Source organism: Spermophilus citellus (genome assembly GCF_964194105.1).
Source record: "Spermophilus citellus genome assembly, chromosome: 5".
NCBI lineage: Eukaryota > Metazoa > Chordata > Mammalia > Rodentia > Sciuridae > Spermophilus > Spermophilus citellus.
This window is the reverse complement of record NC_138186.1, coordinates 47149783-47158212: the sequence shown is the minus strand read 5'-3', so window position 1 is coordinate 47158212 and position 8430 is coordinate 47149783.

Sequence of the window (8430 nt, the reverse complement as noted above, 5' to 3'; positions counted from 1 at the left end):
GAGTTAGCTGGTGGGCCTGAGTGATGGATCCTGGCAGCCAGGGGGACATGGGACAGCTGCTCCCCAGGGAGGGAAGGAAGGGAATGTTTGGAATACAGGAGTTCCTTAGGGTGCCTCTTAGTGTTACATCCCCTGTGCTTAATGTCCATGGGAAACTACATCAGCCCAACCCAGGCAGGACTAAGAGTGGCCAGGACCCTTCAGGAATGGAGGTTGGCATCACCACAGCAGGAGAAATGCCACAGGCAGCTGAACTACTTGCTGAATTGAAGGGAATACGGAATGGGAGGTGGAAGAAGATAGTTATGAGTACCAGCAGCAACACATGACCATTTTCAGAGGAGAGGACTGTAATTTTCATTTGCATATCTTCTTTATTTTATTATGAATATGTTTGTGGTATGTATTTATTGATCAAATATACTTATTTTCTTGAATCTCACCCTTTTATATGTAACAAATAATTTTGACTGTTTATCAAAGTATTAAGCATTGTTAAGTGTATGTCTTAGTGTTTTGAATTTTGGGATGTCTATCAAGGGGAGGAGGAGAGGACATCATGGGTGTAGTTCAGTTGTATGCAGGTGAGTCTTATCATGTTAGGTGGAAGTATAACTTGTTATTCTCTTTATTTAGATGTACATTGTGATTTAGGGAGATGCTTCTGTGTGCCAAATTGATGATGGGGGAACTGGTGATAGTTAATTTTATTTGTCAAATTGGTTAGGGCCACGATACTCAGTTATTTGTCAAACATGTCTGGATGTTGTAAAGGCATTTTGAGATGAAATCCACATTTAAGTCAGTAGTCTTTGAGTAAAGCAGGACACCCTTCAAAATGTGGTTGGGCTTCACTTAATCAATAGACGACCTTAAGAAAAAGATTGGCTCCCCCAAAGATTTATTTTCTCATCATTGTTTTTGGACTGAAGCGTAACATCAGCTCTTCCTGAGCTTCCATCCTGCTAGTCTACCTTAAATATTTTCAAGTCATTGCCTCCAAAATTGCATATGACAATTTCTTAAAGGATCTCCTTCAACAGATAGACAGAAATACATGTAGATACACAACTTGTTAGTTGTGATTCTCTGTAGAACCCTGACTACTACAAGCACAGTTTTCTTTGTTCTAACTACTGGAAATGAGTGATAAAGAAAAGAAAAGGCAATTTCACGGTTATGGTTTGGATCTGAAATGTCCCCTGAGAAACTCATGTACTGGAAAGGTGATATCCAATATAGGAATGTTCAGAGGTGAAATGATTAAATTATGAAATGATTAAATTATTAAATTATTACATAACCTCAACAGTGGATAAATCCATTGGGTGAATTAATAATTTGAATGAATCACTGGGTAGTGCTTGACTAGAGAAAGTAGGCCAGTGGTGGTGTGCCCTTGGGGATTACATTTTGTCCCTGGCTCCTCACTCTATGCTTTCTGGATGCCATGAGGGGAGAAGTTTTCCTCTGCCATGTCCTTCCTCCTGATGTTTCTGCCCTGGAGCCATGCACTCAACCACTGAAACTTCAGTTTTGATGTTGCTTTGGGAGATTTCATTGAAAAAAAGTCAGCTACCTTCCAGCTGTTAGACCCTTTGTAAACTATGGACAGATGACATCCAAGCAGAATCTGTTTTTGCCTGAGCAATAATGTTGTGATTTCAATGGGATATAGATTTCTAGTCCACCCAGAATCCAGGAAAACTGGAATTAAATGTAGCAATATCTTCTCAGCAAGCAATCTGAAGAAATTTTATTTGCCTATGTACTGGGAATGATTTTATTAGTTCTTTCTTTTTTAAAAAACATTTATTCTTTAGTTGTAGGTGGACACAATACCCTTATTTAATTTTTATGTGGTGCTGAGGATCAAACTCAGAGCCTCACTCATACTAGGTGAGCGCTTTTCCTCTGAGCCCCAATCCCAGGCTTATTTAGTACTTTCTTGTATGGCCTTGTGGCCTGATACAAATAAGCTATCTTTCCAGGAAAGGATGATGTGCCCAAGGCTTGGAATATTTTATTGTTTTCTTTATTATTATTATTTTAACATTTGCAATATACGTACTTGTTTATAAAATATCTCCAATAGCTTTATGTATATGTGTATATATTATTTTTTACTGGCAAAATAAAAAGTTTAACAAACATTAAAATAAATCTGTTGCTGTGTACCATATGATAGATGAGAGTTGAAACAAAACCTTCCAACAATCTTCTCTCTATAGCAGGACTATTCAACCCATTTTCTGCAATATTACATCAAAACTATCATTTACCCAATTTTTCACTAATTTTCATGCCAGGGGTTCTTTTTTTCCCCCAACAATATCAATAATTAATTTAAATATAAACGATACAGATGTTGTAATTAAAAGTAATAATTGTTCAACCTGTGTAAAAGGAAACAATAACTATGCTCTATACATATTTCATCCTTTAAATATTAATACACCAATAGGTTAAAAGCAAAAGAAGGGAAAAATAAGCACAAGAAATATGAAGTAGAGCTATTAATATAAAATAAATGTCAAGAAAAAGTATTTTCAGAGATAAAGGGGAACATTTCATAACCATAATAAGGTGACTTCTTCAAGAAAGTATAAGAATCCTAAACATGTATGTACCTAATAACAAAATTCCAAAATACATGAAGTAGAAATTAATAAAACTATAAATACAAATCCACAATCATATTTGGAGATTTTAAGCCCCTCACTTTGTTGAAAGGAATTATAATATAGAAGGCTTAACAACATTATCAGCCTCCTTGACCTATTTGTTATATATAGAGAACCAAACACACAAAAAATGACAAGTAGAAAATTAACAGGGATAGACTATATTCTGTCATAAAATAAATTTTGAGAAATTAAAAAAATTTGAAATCATGCTGTGTTTCCTGCATGATTTGTTACATTAGAAGGAACATTTTCTTGATATACCCACCCTGGTTTGAAAACAAACCTGAAACCATCTAACCTTAGGAAACAGTTGAGAGTTAGTGTTATTTTTAATTTTTTTGGTACTGGGGATTGAACCTAGGGCACTTTACCATTGAACTACATCGACAGATTTTTTACTTTGAAAAAGGTTTTTGTAAATTGCTTAGGGCCTCACTAAACTGCTGAGGCTGACCTCAAACTTATGATCCTCCTACCTCAGCCTCCTGAGTCACTGGGATTACATGTGTGTGCCACTATGCCCAGGAAGAGAGCAAAGTATTTTTAAGCTGAATCTACTGATTCGGTAGCAGGTATTCAGATCAAACATTTGTGCAAGATCTCTGGCCTTCAAGCAGTGGAAAGACCTATATTCATGGATATGACATTTCTATTGTGTGATGATAGGAATACTTCAAAATATGTGTCTTCATGAAATTTACAATTGGCTTTTAACCTGCTAGACAAGTGTGATGCATCTTCAAGGCCACTGAGTGGCGAATGAAGCACAGACCTTGAAGATGCATAAAGTCTCTGAAGATGATGTTGTTGAGGCAACATCTGGCAGGGACCCCACCTCAAGGAGGGCTACCAGGGATCTCCTCTGGAACTGTAAACAGGGTCACACCATCCCACTGACTACCCACGTCATGGATGAAGCTGATGTGCTGGGTGCCTGCATAGCCATCCTAGTCAGAGATCCTTGCAGTGTGTGGCTCTTCAATATTCCTGAAATGATTCGATGGTTCTTCTCTTTTTGACCATTCTTAGGCTATTAATGCCTTAATATTTGTTTAACGTAGTTTTCATCTTTTTTTATCTACCCCAAACCTCAGTGATTCTGTCTGTTCTATTAATTAGGGTTCAACTACAATATTTCATTATTGACATAGTGCTCCTATTTTCATCAAAATTTTAAAAGTTTTATTACTTTTATGTTTATTATATCAGCCAATGTTTATATTTATTCATCCCATGTGGCTTCCAGTAAATTTGACCAAGTGCAATTGTGCCTTCGATAAAATGATAAGAAGATAGACATTGGTAGATAGATGATGTATAATGAATAGACCAGTGGTAGATTGATGGATACTTGGGGAAATACAGGGACCAGATATTTCTGCTTCTTGTTTCTTATTTTTTAAACCAGTATTAAATTGCTTATATGTTAGCAGAGTCATTTATTCCAATCTGAAGAATTGTTCTAACCATGGAATATACTAAATATATATTTTTTAGGTCATTTCAAAAAATTGCTTATTTTTTTGTGTGTTTGCTTCCTAATAAAATTTCAATGCCTTAAAAAATATCTTTGCAAGCTGGGTGCAATGGCAGTGGCTCATGATTGTAGTCCCAGCTTCTAGGGAGGCTGAGGTGGGAGGATCATTTGAGCCCAAGAGTTTGAGACCAACCTAGGTAACAGAGTGAGACCCAATCTCTTAAAAAAACAAAAAAAATTGTAGAATGAATAAATTTACACAACGACTCACACAAACCACCCCCCACACACACTCTACTGTGGTTTGTGTGTCTCCCGAAGATCCGCATATAAAGCCTGGTACCTGGGGTGGTGGTATTGGCAGGTACTGTGAAGACCTGGAGCTTAGTGAGTAGTCTTTAGGTCATTGGAGACATTCTTTTGAAAAGTGTAATAGGTGCCACCACTCCTGAATCTTTCCTCTCTATCAGCTGAGCTATATTACCAGCCCCCATTCATCTCTTTAACAGTGGATGCAATTTCTGCAAGACCTTCCCCCCAACACCTCTGCATGGCTGGGATGGAGACAGTGTCAGAGCTTTCCATTTGGTCTTCAGCACTGTGATAGCCCTTTCTCCAGAGACCTGGAGCCCACTGTGGAGTTCCTCCATCTGCCAGGGTATCAGTGCCAATTATGCAGGATTGGGTTGTGGGACCAGAGTCCCATTGTGAGCCCCAATTTGTCTAGGTATATGACCTGTCCAATTTAGGACCTTTTGAGTTAAACAGAAACCCATTCATTTGGGCACTTGCCATCCTATAGTTGTTTGTTGTCCCATGGTCAAGAATTCTGTCTCACCAGGGCCCAGTAACTTGTTTCTGAAAGGTTATTTCTGTACATAGATGTTATGGCCTCCCTCTGGACCCCAGGATCCTCCATTCCGATTCTCCCACTGGTGCTAGGTTCAGTTCCATTCTGCATTTTTTCCTCACCTACACCCCAGTACCATGAGGGATGGTGGCTAATTCCACCACAGCTGGACTTGCTGTAGAGTCCATTCCTGTCCAAGCTTCACTTCAAGAGTTCCACTGTTGTCTGAAACCCAGGGCAATATTGGTGCAGAGGCTCTTCTTCCCATTGCTCTTCTTCCCATTGCTATTCCCAGCCGATGACTGGTCACAGCAGGGTCATTGAGGCAGGCCAGTTCCTCAGAAGCATGGGAGGCCTCTGATGGCCAGTTGTGAAGAGGACTCCTCTGTAGTCTGGCTCTACTCTCCTTAGGTTTTCTGTAGTTTGGTGAACCTGCACACTTATTTCCTTCTATTCACCACCCAGGTCTCATTGTACCTCAGCCTGCAGCCTCTCCAAGTGATTTCTAGCTCCCACCCCATGTTTTCCAACAGGTGTTTCCCTTAGTAACATGCTGGTAAGTTCAATTCCTTTTGGCAGCTGTATCTTTGAGGGCTTGGACTAACAAATTGGTTCTATCTGTGTGCCTGTGACCTATTACTTATTCTAGCTTGTGAAATTCTTTATCTAATTTCTCCCACTGCTTTGGTTCCATTTTGCTGCTCTTTGCATTAGCTCTGGAGTTAGTAGAGACTTCTTGTTTTGGAGTAGTCATTTAGTTTGATGTGCAATAACAGATAATTCATCAAGCTTCTTTTTTTTAAAGAGAGAGAGAGAGAGAGAGAGAGAGAGAGAGAGAGAGAGAGAGAGAATTTTAATATTTATTTTTCATTTTTCGGCGGACACAACATCTTTGTATGTGGTGCTGAGGATCGAACCTGGGCCGCACACATGCCAGGTGAGCGCGCTACCGCTTGAGCCACATCTCCAGCCCCATCAAGCTTCTTAACATTTCTATTATTCAATGGATTAATTTTCTTGTATTTTGATAATGTTATATTCACTGCTTCCAGTTAATCTCTTGTTCTCTATTTAATTTTGTCTTTTCTTCCTTTCCTTTTTCCCTCCCACCCTTTCTTCTTTTCTTATTTGTTGTTTTTTATTTTGGAGGATTCCAAACACATGAATGTACTCCATGCACTTATTTAAAAGGAAGCAGGATCAGGACCTAGGTTCTGACAGTGTGATGTCATGTGTCAGCAAAGGAAAGGAGGTTACTGATCAAATGTGGAAATGAGAGGCCTGTGTGGTTTTTACAAGGCAGTGGCTCTCCACTCTTCCCTGCTCCCTGTCAGTTCTGTGTTTTCTTTACAGTACTTGGCAGGGCAGGGGAGGCCAGAGGCCACAGAACTGCAGCCTCAGGAATGTTCATAATTTCCTGGTAAAAGTTTCAATGAGTGCAAGCACCTTGGAAATTAGCATTATTCAGTTAGGTTGAATAAAATATGCTTTTGAATGGTACAATCCTATTCTTTATGTTTTTTAAAAATATATTTCTTTAATTGTAGATGGACACAATGACTTTATTTGATTTTTTTTCCTTTTCATTTTTAAAAAATTTTTTATTTATTTTTTTATCGGTTGTTCACAACATTACAAAGCTCTTGACATATCATATTTCATACATTAGATTGAAGTGGGTTATGAACCCCCAATTTTACCCCAAATGCAGATTGCAGAATCATGTCGGTTACAATTTGATTTTATTTATTTATTTTTATGTGGTGCTGAGGATTGTACCCAGTGCCTCACACATGCTAGTTGAATGCTCTACCACTGAGCCATACCCCAGCCCCCTATTCCTGATTTTATGCTTGAGATCTTTCTTACCTGTGTGTACAGGAGACTGTGCACTAATGTTTATGGCAGAGTGGAATCAACCACTTTTACATCCACAGGAAAGTACCACATGGTGGTATAATCATCAAAAGTAAAACTTCTGCATTGAAGTGAATGAAGGACAGTCTTGCACAGGAGGGATAAGGCTTCTACATGTTATGTGCATCACAGAAACACACATGCAGCAGGAGGTCACTGCACAGGAAGGTTATAAACAGGCAGAATGAACTAACATTTGATTGGGGATGAAACAATTATTGTAAAATTCTTTAAAGAAATGGAAGGGAACAGTTAACCCAAGACTCAGGATGGAGTTTCTATTTGGGGGATGAAACAAGCAGCTCAGGAGACTTCATAGTTTCTGTTTCTGGTGCCTGTGGTTAGCACCCAGGTATTTACTTGATCTCAACTCCTTAAACTGGCATTTTCAAACTACAATTTGTGAACAATTCCTGATTAATTTTTTTCCATGAAAGATAACAAAGCAACAAAGTTTATTGCAAGAATTGTTAACAAGAATTATTCACGTGGGAATAAAGCCACCACTGTATAGAATTACTTTATAAAACATTAGAAGCACATCCTAATGGTTTTTTTTTTTGTGTGTGTGTTTTAGAATTATACTGGTGTCCAAATAGCCTCTACCACATTTCATTCAAAAACATAGTGAAGCACATTTAATTCATTATAGGAAGCCAACCAAATAGCTAGTTTTTTTAAAACATTAGTTTCTGGATACAAGCTAACAATTTCTGACTACCAAAATTGTCATAATGATAGACTGAAGTATAGATTTTAGACAATTCACAGTTTTCTTTTTTTAATTGATTTTACTATTTTTTTTAAATACATGACAACAGTGGGACAATTCACAGTTTTCTAACTGAAAAGCAATCTGTGTGTATTTTTGAAGATGATATTTGAGTATAAAAATTGGCATGCTTAACAAAGTAAATTTGAAACTTCCTAGGAAAAACAAAGAGAGTTATCATTTAAAGTAACTATTATGATTGCACTGAAGTCCTGGGTCTATGTCATCGTCTACCATACACCACTCTCAATGATGTTGTAACTTATTGAAAAGGAAGTTTTTTTTTTTTTAGTGAGAATTCACATTAATGGTGAATAATACAATCTTTCTCCCAGAGATTAACATTTAGAGGAGAATTAAGGTAAGGGGCAATTCTATTGTAAGTGATAAATGCTGTAGTGGAAGTCTTTGGAACCATTCTACTTGAGATTGAGTGCAGACATGCAATCAGATAATCTACATTAATATCCCAGTCAACTTCAAAGTTCTTCACAATGAGACCTTTGATAGTTCAGTTTTTCTGAAAAGGAAGTTTTTAAAAAGGCATTTGCAAGCTGAGCACAGTGACTCAAGCTTGTAATTTCAGCAGCTCAGGAGGCTGAGGAAGGGGGATTACAAGTTCAAAGCCAGCCTCAGCAAATTAGTGAAGTCCTAATGCGAGACACTCTCTCAAAATTAAAAATGAAAAGGCTGGACATGTGGCTCAGTGGTTGAGCATCTCTGGGTT